Below are 25,403 nucleotides of genomic sequence, written 5' to 3'. Positions count from 1 at the left end.
ATGCAAGGTCCTATACCTCCCAACAAGGCATGCCAGCCACATCTCCAGAATGGAGAAGTGTATCCAGGAAAGCAGTGACTCTGAAAAGGATTTAGGGGCTATAGTGGAGAAGCTACTCAACACGAGCTCCCAGTGGGATGCTGTGGTGAACAGAGCTAAAGCCATCATTACATGTAGGAGCAGAGCCGTGAGTAGCATAGGGAGGTTTGACATTATGAGTGTAATATAATATCTCATTGATAGGTCACAGGGCCAGAAAGAGTTAATTAACTCACAGGCTGACCTGATCCATGGCTGAACTTTAAAGACTGGTGAGGAAGATATGTAAAGGAATAGAGCTTTGAAATGCAAGCCTGCATTGTTAGAGATAGAAGGGTAGATGTTTGCTCAGGTCTTGTGATATAAGCAAACAAGTCTTGTCTATTGCTATAGCTTTGATTCAAAGATCAAAAGAGAAATATTAACATTTAGGAAGACACTTGAGTGAAACAGTATTATTGTTCATATGTCTCTTTGAAGGTTGTGGTAACCTCTATCTAAACTGTTTAATGGATAAATTATCCTGTGACAATTCCCAGGATGTTTAGGAGAAGGAAAGTTAAGCCTATTGTTTTCTCAGGCCAAAAGGCTGCTGGAAATGTATAAAAACCCTGGGACACAATCCTTCTTCATCTCAGATCTGCTTTGGGTTTCAAGAAGGGGAAACCCGAAGCCATAAGGACTGAGATCCCCAATCACTGACTGGAGTCACCCTGAATATGGACATTGGACTATAACCTATGGACTATTTCTAAAAGGACTTTTGGCAACTACAAGCTCATCTCTGCTCTGTACCTGTACCTCAAGAGTTGAACTCAAGACTGTAACTGTATTGATCTTTAACCAACACGCTCTTCCTTTTCTTTTTTAATAAATTTTAGTTTTGTTAATAAGGATTGACTGTAAGCGTGTATTTTGGGTAAGATCTGAGTTATCATTTGACCTGGATCTGGGGCTTGGTCCTGTGGGATCAGGAGAACCTTTTCTTTTACATGATGAAATAAGATTTTCAGAATTTATCATCATATGTTTGACCTGTGTGTCTGGAAGGAGTCCTGAGGCTGGGTACTTTAAGGGAACTGCATTATTTGGACTTCTGAGTAACCAGGGAGGTGCTATAGAAGCTGTTTTGTGCTGGCTTGGTAAATCTAAGTATTGGAATATCCACCAGCCTTTGGGGTTTGTTTACCCCGTTTGTTTGCAGTCCACCCTGACTGAGTGACCTCAGCTGGCTCCCACAGGCAGCACTGTCACAGGAGGTGATAGAGCATCAGTGGGATTGCTATTGGAATACTGCCTCCAGTTTTGGTGTCCTCATTTGAAAAAGATGTTGAGAAATTGGAGCTGGGGCAGCAAAGAGCCACCAAATGTTCTGCAGGCTGGAGAAAAATGCCTTCTAGGGAGCGATTGAAAGAGCTCAACCTGTTTAGCTGATGAAAAGCAGATTGAAAGGTGACTTCACTGAAGTGTTGAAATGCCTTAATGGAGAAAAAATACTGGGGATTAAAAGGCTCGTTAATCTAGCAGAGAAAGGCATAACAAGACCCAATGGCTGGAAGGTGAAAAGAGACCAATTCATATGACAAATAAAGCACAAATATTCAACAGCGAGGATGATTCACCACGGGAAGAAGCTACTAAGGAAAGTGGTGGATTCTCGATCTCTTGATGTCATTTAATGAAGACTAGATGTCTTTCTGGAATGTGCTTGCCAAACGGTAGCAACTGTGGTATACAGGAGGCCTGTGATATGCAGGGGTCAGATGACATGCTCGAATGGTCTCTTCTGGCCATCAAGTCGACTCATTTCTGAAAAACTGAGTGTAGCATTGGCAGTAGCCTCTGATGTTTTGCTGTCTAGCCAGCATGCTTCCTAGAATGAACACTCCTTGAGTGGAGTGATCCACAGGGAGTAGCTCAAACCTCCAAAGTGTCTGGCCAGCGGCAGGACATTAGCACTGCAGGGAAGGGGTGGGTAGGCTGACGGGATAGCAAGTGTGAAAAAGGGGACAGGGAGTGGGGAGTAAGAGGAGCCTATATAAGAAAAAGCCCCAGATAGCGAGACTGTCCCTATAAAATCAGGACATCTGGTCACCCCAGGGGTGGGTGTGGCAGTGACATCACAAAGGCCTTTTGCAGGACCTCAGCCTATTGGTCAAAGGTAGTGGGGAGGTGGTGACCTCACAGAGAGATGCTGACATCAGCCAGGCAGGACAGGGGCGCAGGGCCAGGGAAACCTCACAGACCCCTGTAACTTTGCTTCAGCAAGTCTCCCTCTCGAGTCCTCTCTTTGAGGACTGAGAGAGTATTAGGGTTTACATACATGAGCGCGAGGAGGAATCTCTTTCGAGTTTTCTCCTTTCCTTTTCCTGATTTTACTAGAAAACAGACATCCCTGTTTGGAAGGTAAGAGCCTCTGAGAGGTTTGGAACCTGTACAGTCTGATCCATTTGGTGCCAGGTGAATTCTAGTCATGGAAAACGGTAGCTTAAGGTGGCAGAATTTTATTCCCCACCTAGGATTTTGTCCCTTAGACTCACTGGGGACATTAGGGTTTGTACTTTTTTGTTTTACATTTCCTCCCTCCCTCTTTTCTTTCTCTTCTTCTCTTACTTCTTTTGTCCTTTCCCCTGTTCCCCTCCCGCCACCAGGAAGGGTCTGGGGTGGGGGAGTCACTGGGGGTGCTCTGCAGCTCCCAAAAATGTGGGGCTGAAAGAGTGCTCAGCCAGTGATCCCCACTGGTGACCTGGGCCATCCTTTGGGCTCTCTGGTGAGAACCCTCAGCCTCCCGCCCCTCAGTCTCTACCCTGATTGGCTGAGCAAGGGGTTATTGACAGGGAGGAGACTCGGGTCCTTGTTGCTCTCTTTTAAAACCAAGTAAATAAGTCATAACCAGTCATGTTTGATGAATTTTGCTGCTTCTCTGCGTTCATTGTCTCTGAGCAGTTCATGATTCTCTCTAACATTCCAGTTCTCCTGAAACACTTGCTGAATAATTACTATGAACTGTTGTTGGTCTGGAGCTCATTTGAGAGGACTTTATTCAGATTGTTCAATGTATGAAACTCAAGATCCGATGGTTAGTTTGAAAATTAGGGTTCTTGGGTCCTATTCTCAACTCTGCCACTGCCTGGCTGTGTGACTTCAGACAAGTCAATTCTCCTTTCTCAGCCTTAGCTTCTCCCTCTTTCAAGTAGGCATAACAATCCTCTCCTACCTACCTCACAGTGGGTGGAGGATGGGCATCCATTGGAGAGTGTCACTGGGAGCAGTGCATAATATGAGAGGTCTTATCACTTTTACTCAAATCAGATAATAGAATACCTGAAATAAGAGCAGCAACTCCTTAGCTCAGACTGAAGCATCTTCTCTAATTTTCGAGATCAAAGTGTCTCATCTTTGTGTGCGGCAAGACAATTTAATACACAGTGACAAACAGGAGATGCTTTTGTTTTGCAACAAAATATTTTTGCAAAGAATTTTCATCCCACTTGTTATGATTTCAAGAAACAAACAGGTTTAGTCTGAATGAGATTTTCTGACCAAAACGGTTTCAATGAAATTTCCCCACCATCTTGATTCCTGGGCTCTCTCCCTGCCTCTGGGGGGCTTGTTGTCTGTTAGAACAGGAGTCAAGATTGATGGCTTCTCTTTCTGGTTCTGTCACTACCTTGCTGTGTAGGCCCTTGGGTAGATCACTTCCCTTTTCCGTACCTAAGGCTCCCCCTCCGTCCAATGGGAACAGGGACAATTTGCGAACTCCGGGCAGTCGTGAGCCTGAGTGAGATAAGGGTAAGCTTAGTTAAAGCCCTTTGTGAAAGAGAAAGGGAAGGTTCACGGTGTTGAGCACCGAGGAATTCTAAACTTTGCTAAAATGTCTAGGCTGCGGAAACAAGAAATGGTCAGGGCCAAATTTTAACCATTGTCTTTTTTAAAGCCCATTCAGGGAAATGAGTCCCACTCTTTTAGTTATCTGGGGTTCTTTGCCAGCAGGAGAGAAGAGGTTCCTGCCTCCATTTGTGTGGCCTTAACAAACCAGGTGCTGTGCCCCAGTTCTCATCTGAGATCCCTGAAAAAGAACCTCTCGCCGTCCGTTAACAAGACAGTAGCTATCTTTAAAAGGGGAACAAAGAGAACCTTGGGACTTACAGACCAGCCTGCCTTATTCCATACCTGGAAAGATACTGGAACACACTATTAAACAATCAGTTTGTCAGCACCTACAGGATCATTTGGTTCTTAGTACTAGTGAGCATGGATTTGTCAAGAACAAATCATTCGAAACCAATCCTGTTTCCTTCTTTGACAGGGTTACGGGCCTAGTGGAGGTGGATAAACAGTAGATGAGATCTATCTTGGTGTTAATCAGGCTTGTGAAAATGTCCCATGGGACTGTGTCAAAAGCAAACTAAGGAAATGTGGTCTCGATGCAATTAGTATAACGTGGTTGAAAACCCATCCTCCAAGAGTCGTTCTCCATGTTTGGCTGTCCAGCTGAAAGGGTGTACCTAGTGGGTCCAGCACGGATCAGTCCGGGGTGTGGTACTATTCCATATTTTCATTAATGATTTGGAAAATGGAGTCGAGAGTATGCTTCTAAACTGTGCAGATGACACCAAGCACTTTGGAGCACTTTGGAGCACAGGACTGAAATCAGGAGGGCCAAATCGCACCTGGAGCTGCAGCTAGCGAGAGATGTCAAGAGGAACCAAGAAGGGTTTCTTCAGGTATGTTGGCAACAAGAAAAAAGCCAAGGAAAGCGTGGGCCCCTTACTGAATGAGGGAGGCAACGTAGTGACAGAGGATGTGGAAAATGCTAATGTACTCAATGCTTTTTTTGCCTCTGTCTTCACTAACAAGGTCAGCTCCCAGACTGCTGCGCTGGGCATCACAGCATGGGGAGTAGATGGCCAGCCCTCTGTGGAGAAAGAGGTGGTTAGAGACTATTTAGAAAAGCTGGACGTACACAAGTCCATGGGGCCGGACGAGTTGCGTCTGAGAGTGCTAAAGGAATTGGCGGCTGTGATTGCAGAGCCATTGGCCATTATCTTTGAAAACTCGTGGCGAACGGGGGAAGTCCCAGATGACTGGAAAAAGGCTAATGTAGTGCCAATCTTTAAAAAACGGAAGAAGGAGGATCCTGGGAACTACAGGCCAGTCAGCCTCACCTCAGTCCCCGGAAAAATCATGGAGGAGGTCCTCAAAGAATCAATCCTGAAGCACTTGCATGAGAGGAAAGTGATCAGGAACAGCCAGCATGGATTCACCAAAGGAAGGTCATACCTGACTAATCTAATCGCCTTCTATGATGAGATTACTGGTTCTGTGGATGAAGGGAAAGCAGTGGATGTATTGTTTCTTGACTTCAGCAAAGCTTTTGACACGGTCTCCCACAGTATTCTTGTCAGCAAGTTAAAGAAGTATGGGCTGGATGAATGCACTATAAGGTGGGTAGAAAGTTGGCTAGGTTGTCGGGCTCAACGGGTAGTGATCAATGGCTCCATGTCTAGCTGGCAGCCAGTGTCAAGTGGAGTGCCGCAGGGGTCGGTCCTGGGGCCGGTTTTGTTCAATATCTTCATAAATGATCTGGAGGATGGTGCGGATTGCACTCTCAGCAAATTTGCGGATGATACTAAACTAGGAGGAGTGGTAGATATGCTGGAGGGCAGGGATAGGATACAGAGGGACCTAGACAAATTGGAGGATTGGACCAAAAGAAATCTGATGAGGTTCAATAAGGATAAGTGCAGGGTCCTGCACTTAGGACAGAAGAATCCAATGCACAGCTACAGACTAGAGACCGAATGGCTCGGCAGCAGTTCTGCGGAAAAGGACCTAGGGGTGACAGTGGACGAGAAGCTGGATATGAGTCAGCAGTGTGCCCTTGTTGCCAAGAAGGCCAATGGCATTTTGGGATGTATAGGTAGGAGCATAGCAAGCAGATCGAGGGACGTGATCGTCCCCCTCTATTCGACATTGGTGAGGCCTCATCTGGAATACTGTGTCCAGTTTTGGGCCCCACACTACAAGAAGGATGTGGATAAATTGGAGAGAATCCAGCGAAGCGCAACAAATATGATTAGGGGTCTGGAACACATGACTTATGAGGAGAGCTGAGGGAACCAGGATTTTTTAGTCTGCAGAAGAGAAGAATGAGGGGGGATTTGATAGCTGCTTTCAACTACCTGAGAGGTGGTTCCAGAGAGGATGGTTCTAGACTATTCTCAGTGGTAGAAGAGGACAGGACAAGGAGTAATGGTCTCAAGTTGCAGTGGGGGAGGTTTAGGTTGGATATTAGGAAAAACTTTTTCACTAGGAGGGTGGTGAAACACTGGAATGCGTTACTTAGGGAGGTCGTAGAATCTCCTTCCTTGGAAGTTTTTAAGGTCAGGCTTCACAAAGCCCTAGCTGGGATGATTTAACTGGGGATTGGTCCTGCTTTGAGCAGGGGTTTGGACTAGATGACCTCCCGAGGTCCCTTCCAACCCTGATATTCTATGATTCAAAACGCCCTTTACAAATTGGAGAATTGGACTTCTTGAGCTAAACTCCACGGCTGGGGCCCCTCTGTAGACTGGGCAGAAGTGAAACCCCAGAGCCAAACAGTCCTCTTCCTGGGCAGTGCACGCCGACCTTTAATGGTCAGATGCTGCTTAGCACCGTCAGAGCAGCTTCTGCTGCGGGATTCTCCCAGCACTTTCCAAGAGTGGGAAAGTATGAAATCCCCATTTGACTGCTGGGGACAGAGCCATAGAGTGCGGAGCAACTTGCCCAAAGTCCCAATAGGAAAACCAGCAATGGAACCCAGGAGTCCTGACTGTCAATGCCCTCTTTTCACAGGCAGTCGATCGCCCAGTGTCATCACCCTGCCTGCTATCTGGGCAGGGTAACTCCTCAGGTCACCACCCTCTCCAGCCTACCTTGGGCTTGAAGAGTGAGGAGGAGAGCGAGGGACAGCAGATGACCCTGAACATCCGCCATCCATCGCTCCATCGCCTAGAGCAAGTGAGTGTATTAGGGTTCCTCTGTGGCGTCCTCTGTCTGTCTGGGGAGAGGCAGAAAGAGGGGGAGAGAATCTCTCCAAAGGAGATTGGATTTGCAAAAGGCCCCCAGGAGCCCCTTGTTCTCAGACCGGGGAGGGGCTTTTCCAGAGTCATCTCCAGTTTGTTTGGAAAGGTCCCAGCAAAGCGGCTCCCAGCCCTTGCCTTGTGAGATACTGTTTGACAGGCTGAGAGTGTCTGAGCTGGGCCAGACCTCGCTAGATGATGATGATGGAGAGTCCTGGCCAGCAGGGGACTGGGAGCTCACAGGAAAATGCAAATGGAGTCCCCTCTCCCTCCCGTAAGAACTCAGCAGAATTCCCCAGGATGGGTCACCATGTGGCACAGCTGGCTCTGTCCATCAGTGACCCAGCCAAGGACCTCAGCCAGCAGGCCAAGGAGGGAGTGTACCAGCTCTATCGGCTGCTGCTGCACCAGAGGGGTTAGGAACCCAGCTGGGAAATGGCAACTGAGAGTAGAGTGAGAGTGGGACCCCAACCAATTTCTCTCAGACTGACCCCGGCTGGAGGCTGAGTCTCTCTCGATCTCTTTCTCTGTTCTACACCAGCCCCTGCAATTCTGTTGGACCAGGCACGCAGCGAGGACTGTGCCCACTGTGCAGCCACCAATGGGATTGGAAGGACACAAGCACTGCAACCAGAATGACAAGTGTGAGTGTGTGTGTCTGTTTCCCAGGGCTGACCATCCATGAGGCCGAAGCCCTGTGGTGTTGGGACTGGCACCGGGACAGCAGGCTCCTGGGCAACAGGAACACAGCCAGGGTGGGGGAGGTAAGGACTCTCTGCCAGGGCATGACACAGCTCAGGGAGTGGGGGTGGCTGGGTCCCCTGCAGTGGCTGCCTCCTGGGGCCACTAGACAGAGATACCGTTCTAGCCTCCGGATTTGGAACCTGATTCTGGGCAATCTGGTAATGCCTCACGTCGTGTTGGTTTTAGGTCTTCGGAAAGTTCTTCTGGGAGGGGCAGAGAAGATCCTTCCTCCAGATGGCAGTGCTGGCCATCCACGACCCTCTGCTGCGTGTCAGCCAGGTTGGGCTGCTCCTCACCTGCTCCCTCCTAGGGGAAGCCCAGCAGCAGATAGGGGACAAGGTAAGCAGCTGCATTAGAATCAGGAGATTGGCGTGGGGCCCAGGCCTCATTCCCATCCAATGGCCATTCGCTGGCCTGGCAGGAAGAAGCCTGGTGTGGAATGAGAGTGAGAACAGGCGCTACTGGCAAGGGAGGTGAATTCACCTCCATGAGCAGGAGGGAGCCAGCTTGTCTCTGGAGCAGCTCCAACCGATCCTTTTAGCAAGGCTTATTAATGACAAGAATTACCTCATCAAGGACTTAAGTTCTTAGGACACGGTGCTATCGCTCTTGGGAAGTGCCCTCTCCTATCCCACAGGGCCGCACCAGTTTCCAGCGAAGTAGAGTCTGTGTCTCCTGAGTCACCACCCAGAGTTGCTCCCATCACTGGCAGCCTGGGAAGCCAAGGACTGACGAGTGATGGCGATTCACCAGGCAGGGTTGAGGCACATGGGCGGGGGAAGCTTGTCCTGCTGCTGGCAGGGCTGGACCCACTCTAGAGAGAATGGGAGGATTTAGTTAGCAGGGCCTTCTGATCTGCCCCATTCACCAGAGCTGCCATCCTACGTCTTCAGCATTAGTGTCTGGCATGACTTGGGGAAAGGTCTCAACCTCCCGACATCCTACTTCACTGCTGCCAGAATCCGTCCTTCCCCCACACTCCCTTGCTAGAGCCCTGTCCCTGCCCAACCTGGTTGGGGGTGGAGGAGAGGGTTCTGAGAACTTGAGCTGTGGATTGTAGGTGGAACAGCTGTCAGGGACACTGAGGGGGAGGTATCAGGAGCTGACCCTACAAGGAGGGGGGTTGGCACTGGAGGTCACTAGAAAGGACAAGAAGACTCCATTCTAGGGGTCAGGAGGGTGAATCCATCCCTCAGAAGTAGGCAGGTGGTGGGTGGAAGTGCTGCTGCTTCCAGGTGCCCTTAATCCCCCCCAATTCCTCGGGGGCATCTGAGTCTCTGACAGGTTCTCGTTCCCTTGCAGAAGGAGGATGTCACGGCCAATGTGCTGTGTCAGGTCCGCATCATCCGGCACTTGCGCCAGGTGCCTGAGGCACTGCAGGGCTGTGCCTCTGAGGCCACCAGCAACTCCCGCTCCCTGCTGCAGGTACTGCTCTGGCTCACTATAAATGGGGAGATAGGGGAAGGGGAAATGGAGCCCCTTGGCACTCACAGAAACCCTCTCCCCTCTCTGTGGAGCAGGGTCCTTCCTGCTGCGCCCCAAATTCCCTCACAGCCTCCGAGATGGGCGCAGCCTGCAGCTGAGCCACCTCCTGGAGCAGTGCAGAAGGGTCACCTTGTCCCATCAAAGCAAGCAGTGCTGGCTCTCAAAGAGGCTTAGATGGAAGACCCCACTCCCTCATGGATGTAAGAGCCATGGGGCTTGTGGGTCTCTTGGGGGAGAAAAGGGATCCCCAATGCGTAGCGTGGCTGGGAGCTTCCCCTGTCCCTGGCTACCATCTCTGGGACAGAGACATCTCGATCATTGTACCATCCTGGTTTTGTTCATAGGAAGGGGCTCCCTAGACATGTCCTCTAAACTGGACTCCTGAGAGGGTTTCCGGCAGGAGGCTCCAGCCCCTCGGGCATGAAGAGGACATCAGGTAGTCTCGTTCACCTGGCATCTCCCGTCTCCAGCTCCACTTCCCGCAGCAGGGCAAACGAACCGATTAGCTCCCAGAATCCCAACTCTTTGGCCTCCTTCCACTCAGCAGTGGGATTTCTCCAGCCCCTCAACACACCTGTCAGCCTCTGAATGATGAAGGGCCTGAATGTCAGAGTCACCAGAACAAGCAAACTCCAGTTGCAGGCAGTGGGGCCTGTGTGTACTGAGCCCCACTGGAAACCAGGTCTGAAATGGGAGCAAGGATCCCAGCCCAGGAACAGTAGGAGTGGGCAGAGCAGGCCTGTTACAGGATGTTCTCCACTGGGCTGCACAGCCTGGGGCTTAGCCAAGCTGATTACAGAATGAGCCCTACCTGAGAGGCACCATGTACCTCCCCCTACAGAGCCAGACCTCAGTGGTGATACAGCCCAGCTGGGGTATCAACAGGAATGAGAACGAGGTAGGAAGTTCAGAGCAGCAAGGAAAGTCTAGAGGGAAACTTGAGAAGAGAGGTGGGAAGTGCCCAGGGAAAAGTGCAGCAAAGAGAAAGGAGTAGAACTTGCTGTTGGGTACAGAACCCTGGGCTGCTGCCAATGTCAGGGTGGGACTGGATTCCCCTACTGGCCCCAAAGAAGGGGGCGTACACCCACCTGGAGAGGGTTACCAAGCCCAGCAAGGGGGCTGCAGGATGAGGAAGAGCACCAGTGATGGCAGAAGGACTTCTTTCTGTGGAAAGACGTGTTTGGACTTTTAGTGTGAGACAAGCTGGGCCCCAGAAGGGTGGACTAAAGGTGCTGACCTGGCCGAAGGGTTGAGTTACCAGGCAGAGAAACTGTCATGGTGCTGGAGCAACCACAGATGGGGTACGCTAGCCTAGCAAGAGGGCTGTGATGCCATGCCTGGCCGCCATGGGGACACGGAACGATGAGTAGATTCGTTTCTAATCGGTATGGGCAGGAGGATTGAATTCCATCAGCCCTCATGCATCATAGGGGGAAGTCTTGGGTGCTGAAGGAAGGTCTGTCGTGACAAGAGGGTATCTCAAGGGACCAAGCTGGTCACTGGATTTCTCACTTCAGTTCCTAGGACTTGTTAAGCAGCTAAAGCAGGTCTAGGAGTTTCTCACGCAGCTCCTAGGACACCAACAGAGGCAGAAGGAAGTGCAGGCGGAGTACGGACGCAGCAGGAGAAATACCTGTGAGAGATCCAGCAAAGGGAAATCAACCCAGGGTCTGCTATGCCCATGGACAAAAAGAGCAGACAAGGAGAGCATGACTGGGCTGTGCTGTGAAGATTAGCACAGGAGAGCAGGGCATGAGGAAGTGTACAAGCGTGGCCTAATGCCAAGATGGGGACAAGAGTTCTTTGTTTTGAGTGCAGAGAGGCAGGCCATATCAAAAGACACGGCCTGCTTAGGAAATTGCTGAGTGGCAAAACGAGGGGCCAGGGCACCAAGAAGGGAGAAAGAAAGGAGAAGGTGTCCTCTGACAGAAACCCACATGAGTCAGGCAACGTGCAGGTGGCAGGGATGGCCGTGGACCTTGCAGACCCTCCACCAACACGCCCTGTTGGGTGCTGCAGGGAGGTGAAGGACGAAATGGTTGGCCCAGAGATGAAGCAGACTAAAGGAGGAACAAACACCAGGGTGGAGCAGTCCATGGTGCATTCTCAGACCCTGACAGAAAGGGTTTTGGCGTATGCAGTGCCAGTAGCAAAAAGGGGTAGAGAAGAAGCTAAAGGCTTCAGAACAGGCTCCGCAAGCAGTTGCGAATGAGAAGGAGTGGCTGCAGGAAGAGCGCTGGGATACTGCGTAAGAGAAGGATTGCCTCTTAATTCTGGTGAGCGGCTGGCAGTGGAGCTGGAGACACTGTGCGCAGGCTGTACAAGCGCGCAGCCGGTGACAGCGATGAGATGATGAGGGATGAAGCTTGGACAAGCATCGAACTTGCCCCCCGGGTGGGCAATGCTCTAAGGAGGAGGGAATATAACGGAGAGTGGCCTGTGGGCTATAAAGCCTGGACTTAGGTAAAATTGATTACAGAGTGAGCTTCATCTGAGGGGAAAACCAGGGAAAACCGCAGCAAAGGTACAGGAGCAGTCCAAGCTGTTCAGTAGAGGGCCTTGGGGCAGAAGCTAGAATCCAGGGTAGGACTGGTTCTCCCTTGGTCTCTAAGGAAGGGAACGTAGAAGGTCATAGAAAGGGCTACCAAGGCCAACAAGGGCAGGCCGAGCCAAAGTCAGGCTGAGGAAGAGCCCCCAAAGGAACGGAAGACCTTGTTTCTGTTAGACATTTTTGGACTTTTTGTTTGGGATGAGCACGACCCAGGAAGGAGTGGACTAAAAGACGGTCACCTGGCTGAAGGGCTGAGTTCCCAGCCAAAGAACTCCCAGAGGGCCCTAGCAACTATTGGCAGGGGTGCTAGTCCAGCAAGAAAGCTGTAACACCAGGCCTTGCCAGGAAGGGGCAGCCTGGTTTTGGAGAGCGGTGGGGATGGTCTATGGGAGAGGATGGCTGGAGGGGTCGTACAGGAGGGGCAACAGGGTCCAGTGATGAGAGCAGGGAACTGGTTGGACTGCAGCCCTGCCACTGAGTGGTAACGTGATCCTGGCCAGGTCACTCTCCCACCTGATGCCTCACTTTCTCTGTCTTTGAAATGGGGATCATCCTGACCCACATTAAGTGAGTATTTGATCCTCTGTTTTTCCTTCTCAAATCCCTGCCCTTCCTGTCCCACACAGGCCTCTGCCCTGTTCCTCAAGCTTCCATGCCCATGTTAGTGCCTGTGTAGCCCCCCAATGGCAAGGTCTCATGTACAGTCTCCTGCCAGCAAACTGAAGCCACCCCTAGATCCAGAAAAGGAATAGCAGTTTCCGTGCACGGCCCGAATGGAGGATAGACCATGGGCATGGGGACGGCCAACACTCACATCCAGATAGATCATCAACGTACTCCTCTGTCCCAGGAGCAGGAAGGTCTCTGGTTCTTGCTCTCTTCGGTGGCTGGAGCTGCTGAGTTGGGGGTGCGGTGGGCAGAGATGGGAACAGGCCAGAGGATTAATCCAGTGTCAGGGCGAGAGTCCCACCCTGTGGGAGATGATGTTGCCCCTCTGTGGGGAAGTCCTTCCTTGCAGATTCTGTCCTTTGGTTCCTGGACTCCGCCAGGAAGCCCAGCTCCCATCCCTAGCAGCTTGGCTGTTCCCTACCTTGCTCGGCACTAGACCCTCTGCAGAGAGCTGCTCTGGGCCAGGAGTGCAGAGCCAGCTGTCATCCTGGAAGGTGTAGCCCCAGGTTCCATAACCCTGACCCATGTTATCCCTCCCCTGACAGGCTCTGAGGAAGGCCTGCCCAGAGACATGGATGCCATGTTAAAGACCCTACTGACAGCAACCCCCAGCACAGACAAACTCCCGCACACCTTGGAGGTGAGCATAATGGGCAGGGCCAGCAGGAATTTTACCTTAGCCCTGGGGAGGCCTGGAAATGAGAGACTGGGTGATCCATGTTTCCATTGTGTCCTGCTACCTGAGAGCCATTGGGCCACCCGTGGTCAGGGCAGTCAATACAGAGCAGTATTGGGGCCCTTCCTTCTTCAGGGACAGAGGGAAGGCGCTGGTGCTTGATAACAGGGCTCTGCCTGGATTTGTTGAGCACTAACTCCAAGACCCCAGGCAGGCTTGCGGAGTGAGAGCATCAGAGCCCTGTGAGGTCCAGGAGAAGGTCCTCCAAGAAGAGCACTGGCTCCTTCCAAGGAAGCTGCTGAGATTGGTCTTCACAACATCCTCTGGCAAGGAGTTCCACAGGTTGACTGTGCATTTGTTTAAAAAAATACTTCCTTTTTTTAGTTTTAAACCTGCTGTCTATTAATTTCATTTGGTGAGCCCATATCAGTGTACAACAGAAATGGTTTCTCGAAGTCATATTCAATAACATGATTGGATCCTTTTACAAACTCAGTGTAAAACTTGCTTGGAACAATGGTGGATCTGGAACTGCTCTTGCAGCATGGTTCCTGTATGTCTCTTGTGATCTTGCCAAGAGCTAATGAAAATAGCTACTTTATCCATAGAAGCATTGGCATGTGTCTGGAACCCAATTAACATCAAGACAATGTAGATATTAGTGTTGTCCATAGTATAGGAATCTTGGCATTTAGCCATGAAAGCAATATGGTAGTGTGCCTCGGTTTCCCTTTTCCTACATGAAAGCAGGTCTGCAATGTCTTTTCTCCTGTGAAAAGTTTCAAGACTGTTTACAAGTATCAGGGGGTAGCTGTCTTAGTCTATATGCACAAAAACAAGGAGAAACTTACTTTCAAAAGAGCCAAGGAGGAGAGGGACACGGTCCATGAAGAGAGCCTGCTGCAGGGGTTCCTGGGGGAAGAGAGGAAGAGCAGGGAGCAGGACCGATTGCTCAGGGGGGGAATGCTGGATATGGGGCCAGCAGGGTGGTTCATCCAGCTCATGTCACAGCACCAGCCCCAGTGCGTGTGCCAGCTGCAGTGTCTGCAGGTGCACAGGTCTATGTACCTGTGACAGTGGAATGGTGTTCCCGGGCCTGGCTCACAATGGTTGGAGGGTGGAGTCTGTGGCAGGACCAGTGACCAAAATTGCAGATGGGGTTTCTGTTCCCAACAATGACAGCTGTGTGTCTCAGAGAAAGATCCTCTTACTGGTTTTGGAGACAAGGGTACGTATCTTGGAGAGAGGGGTGAGGTGGCAGAGCGCATACTGGTTTATGCCGTAGACGACCCGTGTTCTGGCCAGCCTTGAATGCTCCAATTCCCTAATGAATGTTCTTCTGACTCTTAATGGCTTTTATATTTTTGCTCTCGCGATTATTCAGACACTCAGCCCAGTCGGCCTGGTCCCGCATCCACGTGGTGCCTCACTTTCCCCCTCTCTGAAGTAGGGATAATCCTAACTGAGAATTAGACAGTGTTTGATCCTCGGATCTTGCTTCCCAAATCCCTGTCCTCCTTTCCCAACCCTACCCTCTCCCCCAGTTCCCCAAACTTACATGCCTATCTTTGTGCCTGTCTCAGCCCCACAACTGCAAGGTCTCAGACACCATCTCCTTCCAGCAAGCTGAAGCTGTCCCTGGCTCAGGAGCTGGAATCGCATGTCCAGAGAGCTTCCCTTGCCAGGCATTGTGGGCATGAGAAAGGACAACACCCATATGCAGGTTGAACATTAACCTCCACCTCTGTCCCAGCAGCAGGATGGCCTCTGGTCCCTGCAGAGCCAGCTGTCATCTGGCAGGTGTAGCCCCAGGTTCCATAACCCTGACCCATGGTCTCTCTCCGCTGGCAGGCTCGGAGCAAGGCCTGCCCATAGAACATGGATGACGAGCTCTAGATCCTGCTGACAGTATCCCCCAGCACAGACAAACTCCAGCACATCTTGGAGGTGAGCAGAATGGGAAGGGGCAGCAGGGGTTTTACCTTGGCCCTGGGGACTCCAAGAAACAAGAGACTGGAAAATCCATGTTTCTTCTCTTGGATCCTTCCCAGTATGCATTTGTGATATAAACTCTGTGGGTGCCCTTGGGGTTAACTCACTTCCCCCTTCCGGCATCAGTCTTCTCCACTCTCAGATCTACCCTGGGGAAGAAGGACATAAGCCTCGACAATCACCTTCACCTGTGGGTGTCTGGCCCTGGGACCCTAAACCAGCTGGACTATCTGTCCCATCACCTAAACTGCCCTATCTTTCCCCCCTCGGGCCTTGTCCTAAGTGGTCCGCCTAGCCCCTTCCTGGCTTGTTCCTGACCTTTCAAGGACTCTCCAAGCCCCTCCCATAGCTCCTCCACTTGGGGCGTCTCTTGTGGCTGAGCACAGGCTGCCCTTCTGTCTCTGAGCAGGCCTGGTTCCTAGTCACATGCTGCTGCTTGTCACCTGATCCCCACACTTATTCCCTTCCCCCTAGGGAGCTGCAGAACCTGAGCTAGGTGCAGATGAGCTCCAACCTATTTCCTGGCCATCTCAAAAGTTTGAGAACCACTGGAGCCAGATGGCAAACAGAAAATCTTTCTTCTGCAGTGACTTGGGATTAAGGGACATGGAGGAAAAGACGTGGAGGCTGTGAGTAAAGTTAGAGTAGCGAGGCCAGGATAACCGAGGCTAGATCCCAGGACTGGCTATCAGAAGACCTGCCGTTTCCGATTCCTGGCTTTGGGACCATGAGCGAGTCTCTTCAACGCTGGGTGCCTCAGTTTCCTCTAGTATCAAATAGCGCTAATCAAGGATTTTTTTTTGTTCTCCCCATTTTACAGGGTGGGAAACCGAGACACAGTTGGGACATGTCTATGCTGGAGGTCTCTTGTGGATTTCTAAGCTGATGACCCCACCATGTTGTTCAGAGCCTGTGGACAACACAGCTCCTAAAGGTGTGTTTGTTTTGTGCTTATCCCCTACGTACCAGCAGGTCTGGACGGACTTTTCTCACTGTGCTGTGGAAAGCAGGACTTGGGTACTAAGAGACTGAAGAAGTTTTCAAGGACTTAAAAGTAGTTTTATCAATGAATTGGGAGAAAACCTATAATCCCTGCTGATAAGATTGGTGGATGACGAAATATTGGCAGAGTGGTAATTACTGATGAGGAGAGGGCAGTTATACAGAGCCATCTGGTTCATTTGGCAAGCTGGGCCCATTGAAAGAAAACAAGTTTGACCTGGGCCAAATGCAAGGTCCTACACCTAGCAACAAGGAATGCCGGCCACACCTCCAGAATGGGGAAGTGTATCCAGGAAAGCAGTGACTCTGAAAAGGATTTAGGGGCCATAGTGGAGAAGTCACTCAACACAAGCTCCCAGCATGATGCTGTGGTGACCAGGGCTAAAGCCATCCTTAGACGTAGGAACAGAGCCTTGAGGAGGCTAGGGAGGTGACACAGCATCAGTGAGACTGCTATTGGAATACTGCCTCCAGTTTTGGTGTCCTCATTTGAAAAAGATGTTGAGAAATTGGAGCTGGGGCAGCAAAGAGCCACCAAATGTTCTGCGGGCTGGAGAAAAATGCCTTCTAGGGAGCGATTGAAAGAGCTCAACCTGACATCAGCCAGCCAGGCAGGACAGGGGTGCAGGGCCAGGGAAACCTCGCAGACCCCTGTAGCTTTGCTTCAGCAAGTCTCCCTCTCGACGTCCCTCTTTTTCAGGACTGAGAGAGTATTAGGGTTTACGTACGTGAGCGCGAGGAGGAACCTCTTTCGAGTTTTCTCCTTTTCCTGATTTTACTAGAAAACAGACATCCCTGTTTGGAAGGTAAGAGCCTCTGAGAGGTTTGGAACCTGTTCAGTCTGATCCATTTGGTGCCAGCTGAATTCTAGGCCTGGAAAACGCTAGCTTCAGGTGGCAGAATTTTATTCCCCACCTAGGATTTTGTCCCTTAGAATCACTGGGGACATTAGGGTTTGTCCTTTTTGTTTTACCTTTTCCTCCATCCCTCCCTCCTTTCTCTTCTTCTCTTACTTCTTTTGTCCTTTCCCCTGTTCCCCTCCCGCCACCAGGAGGGGTGTGTGTGGGGGAGTCACTGGGGGTGCTCTGCAGCTCCCATTGTGGAAGGTCCACCCAAAAATGTTGGGCTGAAATAGTGCTCGGATAGTGATGCCCACCGGTGACCTGGGCCATCCTTTGAGCTCTCTGGTGAGTCTTCTCCACTCTCAGATCTACCCTTGGGAAGAAGGACATAAGCCCCGACAATCACCTTCACCTGTGGCTGTCTGGCCCTGGGAGCCTAAACCAACTGGACTATCTGCCCCATGACCTAAACTGCCCTGTCTTTCCCGCCTAGGGCCTTGTCCTAAGTGCACAGCCTAGTCCCTTCCTGGCTTGTCCCTGACCTTTCAAGGACTCTCCAAGCTCCTCCCACACCTGCTCCCCTTGGGTCTCTCTCCTGGCTGAGCACAGGCTGCCCTTCTATCTCTCAGCAGGCCTGGGTCCTAGTCACATGCTGCTGCTTGTCACCTGATCCCCACACTTATTCCCTTCACCCTAGGGAGCTGCATAACCTGGGCTAGGTGCTGCTGAGCTCCAACCCCTTTCCTGGCCATCTCACCGTGGGACAGGTTGAAAGTGGAAACCTGTGGGCTAACAGTAACTGTTAGTAACTGTTTGTAACTAATTAGTTAGTCTCTAATGTGCCACAAGAACTCCTTTTCTTTTTGCGAATACAGACTAACACGGCTGTTACTCTGAAACCAGTAACTGTTTGCTCTCAAAGGTGCCGAAGACACAATGGAGAAGGAAATCCTTTGGCCTGGAGTTAAATTATTGCAACTGAAAGTGAATGAGAGAAAATAGGTCCAGAGTTATCTTCCTGTATCTTCTGTACAGCAGAAAATGTACAGATTAATAGATGTTAAGGTCAGAAAGGACCATTATGTGTTTCCGGTCGCACCTCCTGAAAAACTCAGGCCCTAAAATGTCACCAAGTGGTTCCTTTAGCCAAGCATAACATGGGACTGAGCCAGAGCATGTCTTTTGGAAGGACATCCACATGCATTAGAACAGAGGTTCTCAAACTGGGGAGTCAGGCCCCCTCAGGGGGTCGTGAGGTTATTCCTTGGGGGGTCGTGAGGTGTCAGCCTCCACCCCTGCTTTGCCTCCAGCATTTATAATGGTGTTAAATATATAAAAAAGTGTTTTTAATTTATAAGGAGGATTCACACTCAGATGCTTGTTTTTCTGTTCCTGGCTTTGGGACCATGAGCGAGTCTCTTCAACGCTGGGTGCCTCGATTTCCCCAACTAACAAATAGATCTAATCATGTTGGTTTTTTTTGTTCTCCCCATTTTACAGGGTTGGAAACCGAGACACAATTGGGACCTGTCTACACTGCAAGTCTCTTGTTCATTTCGAAGCTGCTAACCCCCACATGTTTTTCAGATCCTATGGACAACACCGCTCCTAAAGGTGTGTTTGGTTTGTGCTTATCCCCTATGTAAACCAGCAGGGCTGGGCGGACTTTTCTCACTGTGCTGTGGGGAGCAGGTTCTGGGTACTAATGCTCTGAAGAAGCTCTCAAGGACTACTTTTTACAAATATTTCTATCAATGAATTGGGAGAAAATATACAATCCCTGCTGATAAGATTGGTGGGTGACAAAATATTGGCAGAGTGGTAATTACTGATGAGGAGAGGGCAGTGATACAGAACCATGTGGCTCATTCAGCAAGCTGGGCCCATTCAAAGAAAGCAAATTTGACCAGAGCCAAATGCAAGGTCCTACACCTAGCAACAAGGCATGCCGGCCACACCTCCAGAATGGGGAAGTGTATCCAGGAAAGCAGTGACTCTGAAAAGGATTTAGGGGCCATAGTGAAGAAGCCACTCAAAACGAGCTCCCAGCATGATGCTGTGGTGACCAGGGCTAAAGCCATCCTTAGACGTAGGAGCAGAGCCGTGAGGAGGCTAGGGAGGTGACACAGCATCAGTGAGACTGCTATTGGAATACTGCCTCCAGTTTTATTGTCCTCATTTGAAAAACATGTTGAGAAATTGGAGCTGGGGCAGCAAAGAGCCACGAAATGTTCTGCGGGCTGTTGAAAAATGCCTTCTAGGGAGCGATTGAAAGAGCTCAACCTGTTTAGCTGATGAAAAGCAGATTGAAAGGTGACTTCACTGAAGTGTTGAAATACCTTAATGGAGAGAAAATACTGGGGATTAAAAGGCTTGTTAATCTAGCAGAGAAAGGCAAAACAAGACCCAATGGCTGGAAGATGAAAAGAGGCCAATTCATATGACAAATAAAGCACAAATATTCAACAGCGAGGATGATTCACCACAGGAACAAGCTACCAAGGAAAGTGGTGGATTCTCCATCTCTTGATGTCATTTAATGAAGACTAGATGCCTTTCTGGAATGTCTTTGCCAAATGTTAGTGACTGTGGTAAACAGGAGGCATGTGATATGCAGGGGGTCAGATGATATGCTGTAATGGTCTCTTCTGGCCATCAAGTCGACTCATTTCTGAAAAACTGAGTGTAGCACTGGCAGTAGCCTCTGATGTTTTGCTGTCTAGCCGGCTTGCTTCCTAGAATAAACACTCCTTGAGTGGGCTGATCCACAGGGAGTAGCTCAAACCTCCAAAGTGTCTGGCCAGCGGCAGGACATTAGCACTGCAGGGAAGGGGTGGGTAGGCTGACGGGATAGCAAGTGTGAAAAAGGGGACAGGGGTGTGAGAGGAGCCTATATAAGCAAAAGCCCTAGATAGCGGGACTGTCCCTATAAAATTGGGACATCTGGTCACCCCAGGGGTGGGTGTGGCAGTGACAACACAAAGGCTCTTTGCAGGACCTCAGACTATTGGTCAAAGGTAGTGGGGAGGTGGTGACCTCACAGAGAGATGGTGACATCAGCCAGGCAGGACAGGGGCGCAGGGACAGGGAAACCTCGCAGACCCCTGTAGCTTTGCTTCAGCAAGTCTTCTTCTTGAGGTCTCTCTTTCAGGACTGAGAGAGTATTAGGGTTTACGTACATGAGCGCGAGGAGGAACCTCTTTCGAGTTTTCTCCTTTCCTTTTCCTGATTTTATTAGAAAACAGACATCCCTGTTTGGAAGGTAAGAGCCTCTGAGAGGTTTGGAACCTGTTCAGTCTGATCCATTTGGTGCCAGCTGAATTCTAGGCGTGGAAAACGCTAGCTTCAGGTGGCAGAATTTTATTCCCCACCTAGGATTTTGTCCCTTAGAATCACCGGGGATATTAGGGTTTGTCCTTTTTGTTTTATCTTTTCCTCCATCCCTCCCTCCTTTCTCTTCTTCTCTTACTTCTTTTGTCCTTTCCCCTGTTCCCCTCCTGCCACCAGGAGCGGTGTGTGTGGGGGAGTCACTGGGGGTGCTCTGCAGCTCCCATTGCGGAAGGTCCACCCAAAAATGTTGGGCTGAAATAGTGCTTGGCCAGTGATCCCCACCGGTGACCTGGGCCATCCTTTGAGCTCTCTGGTGAGAACCCTCAGCCCCCCGCCCCTCAGTCTCTACCCTGATTGCCTGAGCGGGGGTTTACTGACAGGGAGGAGACTCGGGTCATTGTTGTTCTCTTTTAAGACTAAGTAAATAAGTCATAACCAATCATATGTTTGACGAATTTTGCTGCTTCTCTGCATTCATTGTCTCTGAGCAGTTCATGATTCTCTCTAACATTCCAGTTCTCTTGAAACACTTCCTGAATAATTACTATGAACTCTTTGTTGGTCTGGAGCTCATGTGAGAGGACTTTATTCGGGTCATTCAGTGTATGAAATTCAAGATCCGATGGTTAGTTTGAAAGTCCGGGCTCTTGGGTCCTATTCCCAACTCTACCACTGACTGGCTGTGTGACCTCAGACAAGTCAATTCTCCTCCTTTCTCAGCCTTAGCTTCTCCCTCTTTCAAGTAGGCATAACAATCAGCTCGTACCTACCTCACGGTGGGAGGAGGATGGGGATCCATTGGAGAGTGTCTCGAGGAGCAGTGCATAATATGAGGGGTCCTATCTCGTTTACTCAGATCAGATTATGACATAATAGAGTAACTGAAATATTCTATTTTATTTGTTTTTGATTATTTTGAAAATGTTAAGAGCAGCAACTCCTTACCTCAGACTGAAGCTTCTTCTCTAGCTTTCGAGATCTAAGCGTCTCCTCTTTGTGCGCGACGAGACAGTTTAACACACTGTGACAAACAGGAGATGCTTTTGTTTTGCAACAAAATATTTTTGCAAAGAATTTTCATCCCACTTGTTATGATTTCAAGAAACAAACCGGTTTAGACTGAATGTGATTTTCCGACAGATGTTAGGGGGCTTATTCCTTCACCTGCTTCCTTCCCTGGTCCTTCTCCCATGAACAGAGAGCAACAATACCCGAAGTTCAAAGATGCAAACAATTCGATGTTTAATGGGGTGAACTTCCAGCAAGCATGATTCCAGTTTCCTTCCTTAGTATCCTCCTTCCCAGCTTTGACACCACAGAGCCTTACACCTGTGTCCCTGTTCCCATTCCTGCCCTTAGCCAAACATGATTCCAATTGCCCCAGCCCCATTCCCTGTTCCCATTTCCCCTTTTAGCAGAACCTGATTCCAATTTCCTTACTCCCATTCCCTGTTCCCATTTCCCACACCCACCCACACCCACTCCCTTCCTCATTGACTACAGATTATATAGTAAAACTTGAGTTCTGTTTAGCTATACCTTAACCAATCATTTTCCTGAAATTTAACTAACCAATCCTAACATATTGTAGCATGATTATGTAACCAATTATATCCCACCACCTTAATTAGTTAACACCCAGCAAAATTAATTGTACAGCAGACAGGAACAATCACAGAACAGACGGAGATTATACAGACAAACAATAGCAAAGTGGGAAGTATAATGACAAGACAATACAGAAGTGAGGATTTCACATCCCAGCTATTGATAAGTGAGTTCTTGCCAGACAGGATGCTATCAAACTAAGTTTCCATTTACATTTTCTAGGCACTTCCCTTTCTCTGGAGGTGATAGGCACTATCAGGACAGGATTGTATTCCTAACAGCCCAATAGCACCTTCTTTCAATGTGACTAGTTTGGAATGTGAGGATGTGACCATTCGCTTCCCAGCTTATGGCTGCCTCTGTTGCTTAGCCAAAGGCCTTAGCCTAAGAACAGGGCCTCAGACTGTCACAGTAAGAGAAGGCCCTTACACTGGCAGACAGTGATTTTGATTCTTTCTTTTATACCTCTGTAACTAGCCAAGTGAAAAGAATACATCTAAATTCTTAGAGTATAGGCCTTTGCAGACAGACCTGAATATGTATATCCTAACAAGAAATGGTTTCAATGAAATTTCCCCACCATCTCGATTCCTGGTCTCTCTCTTTGCCTCTGCGGGGTTTCTTGTCTGTTAGGAGTCAGGATTTGTGGCTTCTCTTTCTGGCTCTGCCACCGCGTTGCTGTGTAGGCCATTTGGTAGGTCACTTCCCTTCTCTGTACCTCAGGCTCCCCATCTGTCTAATGGGAACAGGGACAATTTGTGAACTTTGGGCAGTCATGAGCCTGAGTGAGATAAGGGGCGTAGTTAAAACCCTTTGTGAAAGAGAAAGGGGAGTTTCACGGTGTTGAGCACCAAGGAATTCTAAACTTTGCTAAAATGTCTAGGCTGCGGAAACCAGAAATGGTCGGGGTCAAATTTTAACCACTGTCTTTTTTAAAGCCCATTCAGGGATGTGAGTCCCACTCTTTTAGGTATCTGGGGTTCTTTGCCAGCAGGAGAGAAGAGGTTCCTGCCTCCATTTTTATGGCCCTAACAAACCAGGTGCTGTGCCCCAGTTCTCATCTGAGATCCCTGAAAAAGAACCTCTCCTCGTCCGTTAACAAGACAGTAGCTATCTTTGAAAGGGGAACAAAGAGAACCCTGGGACTTGCAGACTAGCCAGCCTCATTCCATACCTGGAAAAATACTGGAACACATTATTAAACAATCAGTTTGTCAGCACCGACAGGATCATTTGGTTCTTAGTACTAGTGAGCATGGATTTGTCAAGAACAAATCATTCCAAACCAATCCTGTTTCCTTCTTTGACAGGGTTACAGGCCTAGAGGAGGTGGGCAGACAGTAGATGTGATCTATATCGGTGTTAATCAGGCTTTTGACACAGTCCCATAGGACATTCTCAGAAGCAACCTAGGGAAATGTGGTCTAGATGCAATTAGTATAATGTGGGTGCACAGGTGGTTGAAAACCCATCCTCCAAGAGTTGTTCTCCATGTTTGGCTACCCAGCTAAGAGGGTGTACCTACTGGGTCCAGCAGGGATCAGTCTGGGGTGTGGTACTATTCCATATTTTCATTACTGATTTGGAAAATGGAGTGCAGAGCATGCTTCTACACTGTGCAGATCACACCAAGCACTTTGGAGCACAGGACTGGAATTCAAAACACCCTCTACAAATTCGAGAATTGGTCTTCTTGAGCCAAAGTCCACGGCTGGGCCCCTCTCTATAGACTGGGTGAAAGTGAAACTCCAGAAACAAACACTCCTCCTCCTGGACAGTGCATTCCAACCTTTAATGGCAGGGGGACCGGACATGAGGGCCTGGTTGTAATTGCCAGCTGTGGAAGGGAGTGTGTAGCAGTGGTTAGTGAAGGGGCCTTGAAATAAGACTGCTGCGTCCCATCCGTGGCTCTGAGACTTGGTGTGACCCTGAGCAAGTAGCTTCAGCAAGTGGGAGATGGGAGGTGCTGTCACCCCCACACTAAGGCAGTGTTTTGCACCCCCTGCTGCTGGCTGAGTTTCTCTGTCCCTTGGCAATAAGACAGACTCTTCTTTTCACAGTCGGTTGATCACCCAGTGTCATCACTCTGCCTGCTGGCTGGGCGTGTAACTCCTCAGGTCACCACCCTCTCCAGCCTGCCTTGGGCTTGGAAAGTGAGGAGGAGGGTGAGCGACAGCAGGTGACCCTGAACATCCACCATCCATCGCTCCATCACCTAGAGCAAGTGAGTGACATTAGGGTTCCTCTGTAGCATTCCCTGTCTGTCTGGGGAGAGGCAGAAAGAGGGGGATTGAATTTCTCCCAAAGGAGATTGGATTTGCAAATGGCCTCCTGGAGCCCCTCGCTCTCAGACGAGGGAGGGGCTTCTCCAGTGCCTTCTCCAGCGTGTTTGGAAAGGTCCCAGCAATGCAGCTCCCAGCCCTTCCCTTGTGGGAGACTGTTCCCCTGGCTGAGAGTGTCTGAGCTGGGCCAGACCCTGTGAGCTGCTGAGCATGGAAATCAATGAGAAATGAGGAGGCCCTGGGCTTCTTATACCTAGGGACTTTGATGTGGGGAATGGTTTCCCTGGAGAAGTCCGGAGTCCTGGGTAGTGTTCTGTTCTCTAGCCTGAGGGATAGCCAGGGACGGCAGGAGGGAGCTGCTTGTCCGATGGTCTTTGTAATTGACCCCAGTGCCTCCCCGGGTGTTGCAGCACCAGGGATGATGAGGGGAAACGTTGGGAGCAGATCATGCAATGAACTCCTGCCAGTGTGTGGAGATTGCACTCCCTGCACCCCTGTGAGGGGAGGTGGAGCTACTGTGGCTGGGGCAGGGATGGGGAGGGATGAAAAAGGCTGTCTGGTGAGAGGCTGCCCAGACCCCAGACTCACGCCTGCTGCCTGCTCGGTTCCAGGATAGCCGGGCTCCTGAGGATGTTCAGGAACAAGGCTCTGCAGGTGTCCCCAGAGCCTGAGGGAAGCAGCTGCCATCTTCCCCAGGAGCAGAGCAGCCCCTCTGTCCCTGCTGGCAGGGAAGGAGGTCCCGGATGGACCAGGAGGTGGAAGTGCCCAGCCTTCTGGCAGAGGAAACCCACTCCCGGCGCAGGCGCCGAGGTGGGAGAGGCACTGGCCAGGCTGAAATGGAGCTGGCCCAGGATGCAGCTGGGCAGGCAGGACCCAGCCCAGGAAGGGAGCCAGGCAGGGTGGCTCTGAGGCTTGTTGTGTGGGAAGCACTGGCCCCAGGAGCCCAGCCCTGATTCCCAGCAGGAGGCATCACCCTGCCCAGTCACTGAGGACCCTCCAGTCTCCCCGGGGCAGGAGGTGGAGGATCCCTGTCCCAGCACCAGCAGCTCAGCCCGCTCCCCATGGGACAGCAGCAGTGCCTGGGATTAGGGTACTTGTGAGGTCAACGGGTGCCGC

This window comes from Lepidochelys kempii, chromosome 3 (genome assembly GCF_965140265.1).
Source record: "Lepidochelys kempii isolate rLepKem1 chromosome 3, rLepKem1.hap2, whole genome shotgun sequence".
In the NCBI taxonomy this organism is placed as follows: Eukaryota; Metazoa; Chordata; order Testudines; family Cheloniidae; genus Lepidochelys; species Lepidochelys kempii.
Note: the sequence above shows the minus strand (reverse complement) of the source record.